Genomic DNA, 14,364 nt, shown 5'->3' on the forward strand with positions numbered 1-14,364 from the left:
ATATAGGACCCTGGTCAGACCCCACTTGGAGTACTGTGCTCAGTTCTGGTTGCCTCACTACAGGAAGGATGTGGAAACTATAGAAAGGGTGCAGAGGAGATTTACAAGGATGCTGCCTGGATTGGGGAGCATGCCTTATGAAAATAGGTTGAGTGAACTTGGCCTTTTCTTCTTGCAGCAACGGAGGATGAGAGGAGACCTGATCAAAGTGTATAAGATGATGAGAGGCATTGATCATGTGGATGGTCAGAGGCTTTTTCCCAGGGCTGAAATGGCTAACATGAGAGGGCACAGTTTTAAGTGCTTGGATGTAGGAACAGCGGAGATGTCAGGGGTAAGTTTTTTACACAAAGAGTGGTGAGTGTGTGGAATGGGCTGCTGGCAATGGTGGTGGAGGCGAATACAATACTGTTTTTTAAGAGACTCCTGGATAGGTACATGGAGCTTAGAAAAATAGAGGGCTATGGGTAACCCTAGGTAATTTCTAAAGTAAGTACATGTTCGGAACAGCATTGTGGGCTGAAGGGCCTGTATTGTGCTGTAGGTTTTTTTATGTTTCTATGTTAAGATATGGATATAAAATATATTTCAGTGATACTGATGAGGATCAGTATTGCACAGCATATCAAAGCATATCTTGGCTTTCCTTTGAAATATAGCCATGGGTTCTTTCTCGGTCAGGCTGAGAGAGCAGATAGGACCTGAGTCAATACCCCAAACGAAAAAAAAGTACCATCTTATTTACTGCAACAGCAGCATTGTAACTATCAGCTTAGACTTCTGGGCTCAAGTCAGGTTTCTGTGATCTTTAAAACAACTTTTCACCATCTCAGTGGCTGCTGATACATGTACAACATTGGATTTTATTGCTGTTCAAAGGTGTTGGGATCAATTTTAAAGACACAGTGAGAAGATGGCTTCCTTTGGGGACTCGAGCGGAAAGCTCAGATTAATTAAGCCTGATTAACACAGGGTTCGACAACTAAAACACTGGAATAGGAAAGGTCTAAGGATTGCTTGTCTAGCCTGCTAATGGAGTGCTTGCTCCACTGCCCACACCGGTAATGGAATGGTGAACATTTATCTTTCCTGCGCCTTGTCCAACAGGTCTCTTTCAGTCAGGCTGCAAATCAACATATCAGCCAAATTTCTAAAGATTGTAACAGGTTCTAATAACCTGCAGTTATTAGAACAATAACTGTGATTATCGAGGATGTAGCATACAAATGCACGATTACAAACAAATGAATGTTGAAGTAAAATTTTAATGCTGATTCTGCCTAGTCCATTGGTGAGGTAGAGTCTCCACTGGACTGAGATTATCAACTTGGCAGACTAAGTTTCCAGTTGCGCCCCACTAGGGCTTTCCTGGAAATCTAATGTCAGAGCAGGGCGTTGCAAAACTTCCATACGATCATAAGCTATCGGAGCAGAATTAGGCCATTTGACCCATCAAGTCTGCTCCACCATTTCATCATGGCTGATCCATTTTTCCTCTCAGTCCCAATCTCCTGCCTTCCCCTCCCCACGCCATATCTCTGTGTCCTGACCAATCAAGAATGTATCAATCTCTGTCTATATTATGCATAAAGTCTCGGCCTCCACAGCTGTCTGAGGCAACAAATTCCACAGATTCACCACTCTCTGCCTAAAGAAATTCCTCCTCATCTCTGTTCTAAAAGGACACCCCTCTATTCTGAGGCTGAGGCCTCTGGTCTTTGACATCCCCACTTTAGGAAACATCCTTTCCACATCTACTCTGTCAAGGCCTTTCATCATTCATTAGGTTTCAATTAGGTCACCCCTCATTCTTCTGAATTCCAGTGAATGCAGTTCCAGAGTCATCAAGCACTCTTCATATGACAAGCCATTTATTCCTGAAATCATTTTTGTGAACCTTCTTTATAGTCTCTAGTTTCAGCACGGCCTTTCGCAGAATTGGGGCCCAGAACCACTCACAGTACTCCAAGTGAGGCGTCACCAGAAAGTCTCAACATTACATCCTTGCTCTTATATTTCAGCTCTCTTGAAATTAATTTCTTTGCCTTTGCAAATGAATAAAATTGCATTTGCCTGTGTTATGACCCCAGCCCCCTCCTTTGTGAGAATCGCAAGAGAGAGAGAGCAGCCTTACGGTTTGGAATGTGGGCTGGCCTCTCAGCCAGACAAAAGCCATGGACATAGCCATTGTCTTGGGAGACACCTTTGTGGAATAAGGGACTGGACTATGTGCAAACCCTCAGGGCAATGTGGGCTGGGTGATGGGGGAAAGATTGCCTCACCCCCACCCTGATTGACATCTACAACCCTGCCAGTCCAGATAAAAGGTGGGCTGCCGAGGCGGGGCCTCAGACGCACCAAGGAGACACACGAAGAAGACACGATAGCGCTTCCCGTCGGAGCAGGAAGCCATTTTGAAGGAAGCCACGTGCGTTAGATTCTGGATCGGGAGTCTGTGGCTGAAACCAAAGGAAAACCGTTTTAACTTACCACCGGGATTTTCTTCGTAAAGACGACGGGCAAGTGTTCCTTCTTTCTCACCACTCACTCTCTCTCCAACACGTGAAATGCCAGCGGTTCCCAAACGGAAAGCCTGAAAATTTATGAGTGACTTTTATATTCCATTGGACTCAGTATTCCCCTAGACAACGATAGAGCTTATTTCTGATTGATTATTACTATACCTGTGCTTTAGATTGAGTTTTGATGATGTATATGATCTGAATGTTTTGTATTAACCATACGTTTGTGCCCCTTTATAAATAAAAATGTTTGAAAATAGTACCATCAGACTTCAGCGGACCTCTCTATCTTTGCTGGTAAGTCACATGGTTACTGGGAACGTAACAAGTGGGGGCTCATCCGGGATTTGAAACCAAAGGGGAGGGTCAGTGAATCGGGCTGTAAGTCCAAACTTGAATCTGGTTACACAGGTAGCCAGACAGGAAACCAGCAAAGATGGATGTGGATGAATTTATGAGAAACCCGACTGTAGAGGCGCTAGGGGCGGCTACCAAATTAGACTTGGTAAATCTGGCAAAGGAGTCAGACCTCACAGAGGTGAGATCATCAATGAAAAAGCAGGAAGTGTGAAGGGTCATAAATCAGTATTACATTGGGAAGAAGGTGTTTGCAGCTGAGGATTTGGAAAATATCCCCGAAAAGAGATTAGCGAGTGGGACAGATCAGTTAGAGTTGGAGAAAGTAAGGTTGGAACATGAATTTAAAGTAAAGCAGCTAGAAGCAGCTGAGAAAGAAAAGGAAAAGGAAAGGGAGCAGGCGTTCAAACTAAAGGAATTAGAGGTGAAATGGGGTCATGAGCTCCAGCTAAAGCAGCTGGAAGCAGAAGAGAAAGAGAAACAAAGGAGCCATGAATTGGAGCTGGACAGGCGAAGGCAAGAGCGAAGAGCTCAAGGGGTAGAGAGAGAGGAGGGGTTTGATGTTAGTCGGGCGTTGAGGTTGGTCCCCCCGTTCGAGGAGACGGATGTTGATAGTTATTTCTTGCTTTTTGAAAAGGTGGCAGTGAATCAGAAGTGGCCCAGAGAGCAGTGGGTGGCGTTGTTACAAAGTGTGTTACGAGGGAAAGCACAGCGGGCATATGCAGCATTGCCCCTGGAAGGGGAAGGGAATTATGACCAAGTAAAGGAGGCCATTCTCCGAGGTCCTGTCTCACCACAACCTCAACCTGCAAATTACCTTTTAGAGAATCCTGCACAAGGACTCCCAAATCCCTTTGCACCTCAGATTTTTGTATTTTCTCTTCATTTAGAAAATGGTTAACCCTTTCATTTCTTCTACCAAAGTGCATGACCATACACTTCCTGACACTTTATCCCATCTGTTACTTACATGCCCATTCTCCAAATCTGTCCAAGTCCTTCTATAGCCTCTCTATTTCTTCATACCTGCCCCTTCACCTACTTTTGTATAATCTGCAAATTTTGCAACAAAGCCATCAATTCCATCAATCAAATCATCGACATATAATGTAAAAAGAATCATTATATAACCATAACCACTGCTTTATCCATGCTAGAATACTGCCGAACCAAAATTTTATATATCTGCAACATGAATGATTGAATTTTATACTCAATGAAGGTAAACATGCCACACACTGAATTTATCACCCTCTGTCCTTGTGTTGTCACTTATGGGGAGCTATTTGGATAGTGATGTATGAGGTAGCTATGGAGGGCTATAGTCCAGGTGATGTAGATGGGACTAGGCCTAGGCAGGACAGGCTGGCACAGACTAGAGAGGCAGAAGGGTCTATTTCTGTGCTATAAGTGCCCTATAACTTTACAACTATGGACATGGACCCAAGAACCCTCCATATATCAATGCTCCTGAGGCGCTGCTATTTTCTGAACGCTTTCCTCTTGCATTTGACATCTCAAAATGCAACATCTGAAACTTGCCTGGATTAAGCTCTGTCTACCAGTTCTCTGCCCCCATCTCCAGCTGCAGTATATCCTGCTGAAGTTTTTGACAACCTTCTGCACTTCTTGTGTCATCTGCAAGTTTACTAATTAATCCACCTGTGTATCTGTCCAAATTTGAACAGCAAAGGTCCAGCAGTGGTCCTTGTGGAATGCCAACAGTCACCGATCTCCAGCGAGAATAAAACCCCTCCACCGCTACACTGTCTTCCATAGCAGAGACACTTCTGAGTGAAATTTCCCAGATCTCTATGGATCCCGCCTTAATCTTCTGATTCAGCCTTCGATATGGGGTCGGGGAATCCAAGATTAAGATTAGCTTTAATTGCCACATATACATCGAAGCACACAGTTAATCCCTTTGCATCAATGACCAACACTGTCCGAATATGTGCTGGGGGTAGCCCACAAGTGTCACCATGCTTCCAATGCCAACATAGCCAGTCCACAACTTGGTAACCCTAACCTGTATCTGGAATCTGGATGGAAACTGGGGGACCCAGAGGAAACCTACACAATCACGGGGAGAACATACAAACTGCTTACAGATGGCTATGGACATGCAACACTGACTGGTGATCGCTGGCACTACAAAGGATTATGCTAACAGACAGACAGACAGACAGACATACTTTATTGATCCCGAGGGAAATTGGGTTTTGTTACAGTCGCACCAACCAAGAATAGTGCAGAAATATAGCAATATAAAACCATAAATAATTAAATTATGCCAAGTGGACACCAGCCTATTGGCTCAGGGTGTCTGACACTCCGAGGGAGGAGTTGTAAAGTTTGATGGCCACAGGCGGGAATGACTTCCTATGACGCTCAGTGTTGCATCTCAGTGGAATGAGTCTCTGGCTGAACATACTCCTGTGCCTAACCAGTACATTATGGAATGGATGGGAGACATTATCCAAGATGGCATGCAACTTGGACAGCATCCTCTTTCAGACAACACCGTCAGAGAGTCCAGTTCCACCCCCACAACATCACTGGCCTTACGAATGAGTTTGTTGATTCTGTTTGTGTCTGCTACCCTCAGCCTGCTGCCCCAGCACACAACAGCGAACATGATAGCACTGGCCACCACAGCCTCGTAGAACATCCTCAGCATCGTCTGGCAGATGTTAAAGGACCTCAGTCTCCTCAGGAAGTAGATGGCTCTGACCCTTCTTGTAGACAGTGTTCTTTGACCAGTCCAGTTTATTGTCAATAATTGACAGTTTATTGTCAACCGCTATGCTACCATGCTGTCCAATCTCAAGATGGGCGCCATTGAACTAATGTAATGCCAGAACATTCACTTCCTTTCTCACTGTTGAAAATCAGCAGCACTCGGCTGTGCAATTTCATCAAAATTCTGGATTTACTAAAATGTGAAGGCAATTACACAAGCTATGTGGTCAATTTAGCGAAACAAATTCTCCAACTTACCTCAAAAGTGGGCTATCACAACAGGTCAACTCCCATCCGCAAGCAGCCATTTCTGGAATTGTGTGGATATGGCATTGAAAGTTATGCAAGGTACTCAAAAGTGTGGTCTATCTTTGACTGGTGGAAGATTGCTCTTTTGGACTGCAGTACCAGGAAACAGACAATTGTGGGAATGCTCATGTAACACCTCAAAAACCCAACATTGCTCAAATATGCTATTAAATATTATCACTTATTGACACTGTGCCTTTAAAAGGACTTTTCCCTAACTGCTTAGGTTTGAACAATCAAAATTACAATAAAAATTGGATCTGAAACAAGGACTCCTCACATCTCATCTTTTTCAACTACAGATCTTTGATTTATGCCCTTCAATAATAAGTACAATCAAACCATTCACTTCTTCTTTCTAGTAAAAGGGAACTTGTAGCAGAAGCGCTGGCACAAATGATCAGAATCAGGTTTATTATCACTGACATATGTTGGGAAATTTGTTGCTTTGTGCCAGTGGTGAAGTGCAATACACAAAATATACTATAAATTACAATAAGAAGTAAGTTAAACCAATTATTTAAGTAGTGCAAAAAGAGAATAAAAATAATGAGAGAATACGCTCAAACTACACCCCTCACCTTCAAAATAAAATGGTGGCATGATGGCAAAACGGTGAGGCTTCCTGCCCCATAACTCTTTTCTACTGTCTGTGCGGAGTTTACAGGTTCCCCTTGTGACAGCGTTGGTTTTCCCTGTGTTCTCCCACATCCCTTACACCTGGGTTACTGTGAATGATCTCTGGGTGGAGAGTTGGGGGAATCGATTTGAGAGAAGACAAGTTGGGACCTGGGATGAATGTGAATGTTCTGAGAATGAGCATGATCTGATGAGGCCAAATGGCATCCTGCCTTGCAAGCAATATGAGGAAATATAGCAGGATTCATAGCTTTATACAGCATGAATGGCATAAGCGATGTCAATTTGTGTAACTCTTTAAAACCCCATCTATTATCCTATAGGTTTTTGTAAAAGGATATAATGTACAGCCATTTGCCAAAGAGTTAAAATTAGATTGTATTAAAGCATGGCTTTAACATAAACAGGTATATAAGTTGGCATGTCAGGATACCCTGCCTCTGAATCGGCTCTTTTTAGCCATTTATGTGGCTGATCCAGCCGTATTTCAAGGTAACAATAAAACCAGAGTGATAGTGATGGGGGACTTGACAGCGTTATTGCTGTTGAACATCAAGGGGAAGTGGTTGAACATCTCTGCTGGAGGTGGTTGTTGGCTTATTTTTGAATGTTGCTTACCATCGATCATGCCATGCCTGTCATGTTGTCTTTGTTTTCCTTTGCATGCACCCATAAACTGTTAAAGTTGTTTTGGAGATGTAATCATCAGCAATCATTTCATTTTAATGATGTGATTAAGATAATCAGGTAAAGTTAACATGGTGTTATGAAAGGGAATTCTTTGAAGGACTTACTTCAAAGTTCAAAGTACATTTATTATCAAAGTATGTATAAATTATACAGATGGAGTGATGATGGCGCTAAACGGCGACTCCTTTGCTTGCATCTTCAGAAACAGCTCTGTTTCCATCTTTAATATCTTTATTTTTCCCTTTCAAGGTTCTTTTGAAGACCTTAACCCAGAGTTATATGCTGAGTTAACCCAGAGTTATATGCTGACTTTGGTTCTTTGTGGGAATGGGCCCACTCTTGGGGTTTCATAACCAGCTGTTGTTGTTTGGTACTGTTACGAACCCCGTAACTGGGTCACTTACCAGCAAAGATAGAGAGGTCCGTTGAAGTCTGATGATACTATTTTTAACAGTATTTATTAGTAAAAATACACAAAAATAATATCAATGCAAATATACAGATAATATACGTCGTCAATACTAAATCTAAAAGTGCGGGTATAATAATAATCAATAAGAAATAAGCTCTATCATTGTCTAGGGGATAATGCATTGTCCGATGGAAATATAAAGTTCACTCAGTTCATGCAGGCTGCAGCCTTTGGGGACCGCTGGGTTGCAATGGTTGGAGAGAGAGAGAGATTTGGGAGAAAAACTTGCCGGCTTTCCTTTTATGATTTTGATCCGTCGGAGTCTCGTTGGTGTGGCCGTTCACTTGTGGCCTCTCCTTTAGCTAAGCCATTCTTCCGTGATGAGCCCGCCACCCTGGCAAGGGAGGATGCACACGAGCCCCCCACCGGCTGTCGCTAGTAAACGCTGTCACGGGATTTCTAGCGTTTCTCCTGGTGCGTCTAAAGGGGTTGTTCCCCAGACCCTCTTTTATCCTTACTCACGGGGTCTCAGATGTCAATCAGGTTGGGATGATGCAATCCCTCAACCAGCCCACTCTGGTTGTCCCCTGAGGGGTTTCAATGAATAGTACAGTACTCAATACACAATTCCGTCTCCAAGAGACAATGGCTGTTATCAGTGGTTCTGTTTCGCTGAGGTCAGGACACATTCTAAACCTTGTGTATTCTGGACATCTCTCTCTCATTTCCTGGGTCTCAGACCCGAATTAATAGCGATCTTGAGATTCTCAAAAAGGAGGGGGCGACTTTGTACCCTTCGGCCTCTCAGAGTTGCGTCACATTCGTAACACCCCCTTCCTTCTAAGATTTTTACCACAGGTAAAAATTAATTAATACAGAGTCTTACAGGATTTCAGAATCTAACACAATACAAAAGAGTTTTTTTTCACTACAGAGTAATACAGTTATACATTCAATTCAGCATCTAAACAGTTAGCGATTACATTGTCACTTCCTTTAATATCTTAACATAATGTACCTTAATAAATTCTTGTAGCTTCAGACTCAAATTTAATAACCACCTATTTTTTTTCCTTTTTCTTCAGCAAACAAAAACTAAAGAGTTGTGATCTTAGCTTACATGTATATTACAAAAGTTCATGCAAATACTAATCTTTATTTTACTTTCAAACTTGACAGTCAATCTTCCATGGGGGTTGTCTTTATTAGTTACATGCTTTGTCGAAATCCCTTAAAACCGGATCCTGTTATTTAAAGTGGCATCCTGTCAACCCTCGCCCCTTTTCCAGTTAACTCCCACGTGGTTAACTTGTGCACCAGTGTGGAATAGGCTTTTGCATGCTCCTTTCATAGGAGTTATTTTATCAACAATGTTTTCCAAACGTATCCCATTTGCTGAATTTCTACACAATTCTTTATTTTTAAGCAAGTCGTTAGTTTTATCTTCAGGACCCTTCATGCTATTAGTTTTCAGTTTAAACTCTGCAAGCGATCCCTCTTTGTCCAAACAGCATTTCAAATTCTGCCTCTTCACAGCACACTCTTGAATAACAATAGCGCGTGGGGCACCTTTACATTCCAAATCAACCTGTAATTGATTCACAGGCACCATGTTACCAAGCCATTGTCCCTTCAGCCTGGTTACCACTTCTGACATCAATTCAGACTTTAAATTTTCTTCATTTTCTCTTTCGTGAAAACTTTGTCAACCTCTCATATGCTACAAAACAGAGTCCGGTACAATGGTCACCTCTATCTATGTCCTTGGTAGGTCGTATCAATGTTGTCAAAATGTATGTTCTCCCCAAATTCTTAAACTTATTTCAATCTATCCCAATTTTTATTCCTAAATCTTTTTTTGATTCCTTAGAATCTATTATTTTGTCATATCTGTGGCAGAATAAGCACTCTAGAATTAATAAAATCCACCTCCAAAAATCTAAAAAAGAGGGTGGCATGGCTTTACCTAACTTTCGCTTATATTACTGGGCAGCTAATATACGTTGTGCTGCCTTCTGGTCTTTCTTCCACGGTCAACCTGAGTGCCCTAACTGGGTGGCAATGGAGTTGAGCTCCACTAAAGAATTATCTATATCTGCACTTCTTGGCTCTGCACTCCCTAGCAGTCTGCCCAGATCAATAGCTAACCCTCTGGTTAGACACACTTTGCGCATATAGATAGATAGATAGATAGATAGATACTTTATTCATCCCCATGGGGAAATTCAACATTTTTTCCAATGTCCCATACACTTGTTGTAGCAAAAACTCATTACATACAATACTTAACTCAGTAATAATATGATATGCATCTAAATCACTAACTCAAAAAGCATTAATAATAGCTTTAAAAAAGTTCTTAAGTCCTGGCAGTTGAATTGTAAAGCCTAATGGCATTGGGGAGTATTGACCTCTTCATCCTGTCTGAGGAGCATTGCATCGACAGTAACCTGTCGCTGAAACTGCTTCTCTGTCTCTGGATGGTGCTATGTAGAGGATGTTCAGGGTTTTCCATAATTGACCGTAGCCTACTCAGCGCCCTTCGCTCAGCTACCGATGTTAAACTCTCCAGTATTTTGCCCACGACAGAGCCCGCCTTCCTTATCAGCTTATTAAGACGTGAGGCGTCCTTCTTCTTAATGCTTCCTCCCCAACACGCCACCACAAAGAAGAGGGCGCTCTCAACAACTGACCTATAGAACATCTTCAGCATCTCACTGCAGACATTGAATGACGCCAACCTTCTAAGGAAGTACAGTCGACTCTGTGCCTTCCTGCACAAGGCATCTGTGTTGGCAGTCCAGTCTAGCTTCTCGTCCAACTGTACTCCCAGATACTTGTAGGTCTTAACCTGCTCCACACATTCTCCATTAATGATCACTGGCTCCATATGAGGCCTAGATCTCCTAAAGTCCACCACCATCTCCTTGGTCTTGGTGACATTGAGACGCAGGTAGTTTGAGTTGCACCATATCACAAAGTCCTGTATCAGTTTCCTATACTCCTCCTCCTGTCCATTCCTGACACACCCCACTATGGCCGTGTCATCAGCGAACTTCTGCACATGGCAGGACTCCGAGTTATATTGGAAGTCAGATGTGTACAGGGTGAACAGGACCGGAGAGAGTACGGTTCCCTGTGGCGCTCCTGTGCTGCTGACCACTGTGTCAGACCTACAGTCTCCCAACCGCACATACTGAGGTCTATCTGTCAAGTAGTCCACTATCCAATCCACCATGTGAGAGTCTACTCCCATCTCCGTTAGTTCCGTTGGCTCAGTTCAGGAAATGCTCTGGTTTCTGGTTTCCAGGGGTTTTCCATTTCTAGCCCTGTCGCACGTAATCACCTTTTTTTACCTACCACGTTCGATTCAGCATTCCATGTTTGGTACAGGAAGGGCATTAGACATTTTGAAGATCTCTTCATTGATAACCGCTTCGCTTCTTTTCAACAGCTCTCTGTTAAGTTCAACCTGCCTAACGCTCACTTTTTCAGATATCTCCAAATCCGACACTTTACTGCTCCTTTAATTCCTAACTTTCCTGAAATGCCTGCGAAAAATGCTATGGACCTATTTCTCTCCATTAATCCACTAGGTAAAGGTTTAATTTCAATTATCCAAGATAAACTAGCAGCCTTACGACGGGCCCCTGTGGATAAAATTAAAATGGCCTGGGAGCAGGATTTAAATATCTCCTTATCCGAGGAGAGCTGGGACTCAGTTCTCAAATCGGTTAACTCAACCTCTCTTTGTGCTTGCCATTGTCTCTTACAGTTTAAGATTGTTCATAGAGCCCATATGTCTAAATCTAAACTATCTCGATTCTACCCTGGCATTAGTCCGCTCTGTGATAAATGCAAGAGGGGCGTGGCCTCTCTCATCCATATGCACTGGCTCTGTCCTAGCTTGGAGAAATTCTGGAAGGATGTCTTCACTACACTATCGGGTATTCTGAATCAGCACCTAGAACCTAACCCCTTAATTGCTCTGTTCGGGTTTTGGGGCGAGACAGATTTATGTCTGGGTCCGACCAAATGCCGAATACTATCCTTTGCCTCTCTCCTGGCGAGACGCTTGATCCTCCTTAGATGGAGAGATGTTGCCCCGCCCACTCATGCGCAATGGCTTAACGACATTATGGCCTGCTTGGACCTCGAAAAAATTCATTATTCAGTTCTTAATTCGGATTTAAAGTTCCATAAGATCTGGGGGCCTTTTATCGAGTACTTTCATAACCTTCCTCTTGACTAGGGGTTTTTTTTTCTTTTCAGTCCCTTGCTTTCAGCTCCCTTTTTTTTTCTGGTTGTAGGCATTATTATCCTCTGTTGCTAAGTGTATTTACAGTCTGGGAGTTTGACTGTCCAGACTTATACTCTCTATATTGTGTGGTGGTTGGTCTGGAATTGTTTTTTTTTCTTGTGTTTTGGGGTTTGGGGAGGACACTAAGCTCACTTGTCTTTAATTTAGGTGCTTTTTTGTTAAATTCTCTTCCTGTGTAGCATATTGTTATTGTATGCTTAACCTTGCTCTGTATTAATGCCCCTCATTGGGATTTGGGGTTTTTAATTTTGTAAAATGTTTTGAAAAACTAATTAAAAAAAAAAAAAAATTTCTTCATTTAATTTAGGAACTACACTTTTCCCTTGTCCTTCAATAATAAGATTCACATTGCCACCTTTTATCTCCTCACTTTTACCACACCTTCGAACACAAACAACTGGGAATTCTCACTTCCCACTAGTACCAAGGTTAACCCTTTCTTCACTGAACCAAGTCCATCTGACCTACAAGGACTGCATTCCTTTTCAACTGAATCAAATACCTCAGACTTTTCCTGAGTTCCATTACTAGGTTCAGTACCTCGTGTATCCACATCTTGAACACACTCAAACGGGACATCTGGCTCTTCCAGGCTTTCAATACCCGTACCCTTTTCAAATTCTAAGTTCCCCTGATCCTCCCAGTTACTCTCTGGGCAACTCCCTTCCAGAGTAAACTCAACCCTGCGGGCTGAAACAACCTCATCTGCCAACCCAGCAGACTTCTTCAAGGTAATGGCGTCCTTTTCATCTAGGACTGCCCTCATTTCATTATTGGGAACACATTTAATATTTTCAACTTCTTCAAGCAGTTCTGTCAAACCGGACAGATCATCCATGTCCAACCCTGAACCTTCTAACAGCCTTATCTGTTTCTCATTTTTACTCAGTGCCTCTATAAATTTCCTCCTGGCTAAGGGCAGGACTACCTCCTCTCCCTTACTCTCTTTCACTTTCCTATTCTCCATTTTACCACCCTCTAACCTCTCTTGGTACAGGGTCGGTAAAAACATCGCAGCCAAATCCATACTGGCCTCTTTCTCAGCCGCCTTTCTCGACATGCTGCGAGTGGTCACGCATGCGGGATAGATCTTGGAACCTAGGGGCGGGTCCGCAACACTTACAGGCTGACTCGTCAGCTCCATGGCCGACCAAACGTCACCACCAGCTAAATCGTTACCCAGAAGGATGTCCACGTCAGTTCTCGGAAATTCTGATCGTACCCCTATTTCAACTGGTTCAGATACCAGCTCACAATTTATAATGATCCTATGCAAAGGCACCACTTCTGTCCCTTTTCCTATGCCTCTCAAAGCTACCTCTCCCATCTCAGGACCAAAATCTAGTACGGTACTGCGAATCAATGACATCTCAGCTCCCGTGTCTCTCCAGATCCACACTGGAACTGGTGTGTCTCCCTCTTTCACAGAGACGGTTCCTTCTGAAATAAATTTCTCAGACCCCTCTCATATTCTGTCTACCTGGGGCTTTCTCGTCGATTTACTGATCACCACAACACATCCTATAGGGACTACTGCTTTCCCTTTTCCTACCTCCTTCCTTGGAGCAAGGCACTTAGATGCAAAATGACCCACCTTTCCACAATTAAAACAGGTCAAGCCAGGACCTTTCCTGCTGTCTTGCCTTTCCTCCTCCTTAATTTTACCACTAGCTCCCGACTGGATCTCTGCCTCAGCCAGCGGGCTTTCTCTACCATTCCCACGGTCTCTCTGGTAACTTTTATTCGAGGAAAACTTTGTCTTGTGGGTTAGGGCATATTCATCTGCGAACCTAGCAAATTCGGATATGGACTTATTCGGCTTCTCGTTCAAATACATCTGGATGTCATCCGAAACACAACCTTTAAATTCCTCAATCAGAATTAACTCCCTGAGACGCCAAAACTCCTCTTCCACTATTTCTGCTGCACACCAGCGATCCAAGAGCACACCCTTCTCATAGGCAAACTCTGCATACGTCTGATTCCACCCTTTCTTTAAATTTCTGAACTTTTGTCTATAGGCCTCAGGTACCAATTCGTAGGCCCGAAGAATGGCCTCCTTTACTTTCTCATAATTCTCAGACTCCTCCTCCATGGACAACGCCGCATATGCCCGTTGTGCCTTCCCTTTTAACACACTTTGTAACAATGCCACCCACTGATCTTTGGGCCACTTCTGACTCACTGCCACCTTTTCAAAACACAAGAAATAACTATCAACACCCGTCTCCTTGAACGGAGATACTAACCTAAACTCCCTACTAACATTAAACCTCTCCTCTCGGTCTGACCCTTGAACTCTTCGCTCTTGCCTTAACTTCTCCAGGTCCATCTCATGTTGCCTCTGTTTCTCCTTCTCCTCATACTCCCTC

The sequence above is a fragment of the Hemitrygon akajei genome, chromosome 7 (genome assembly GCF_048418815.1).
Source record: "Hemitrygon akajei chromosome 7, sHemAka1.3, whole genome shotgun sequence".
Classification (NCBI taxonomy): Eukaryota; Metazoa; Chordata; class Chondrichthyes; order Myliobatiformes; family Dasyatidae; genus Hemitrygon; species Hemitrygon akajei.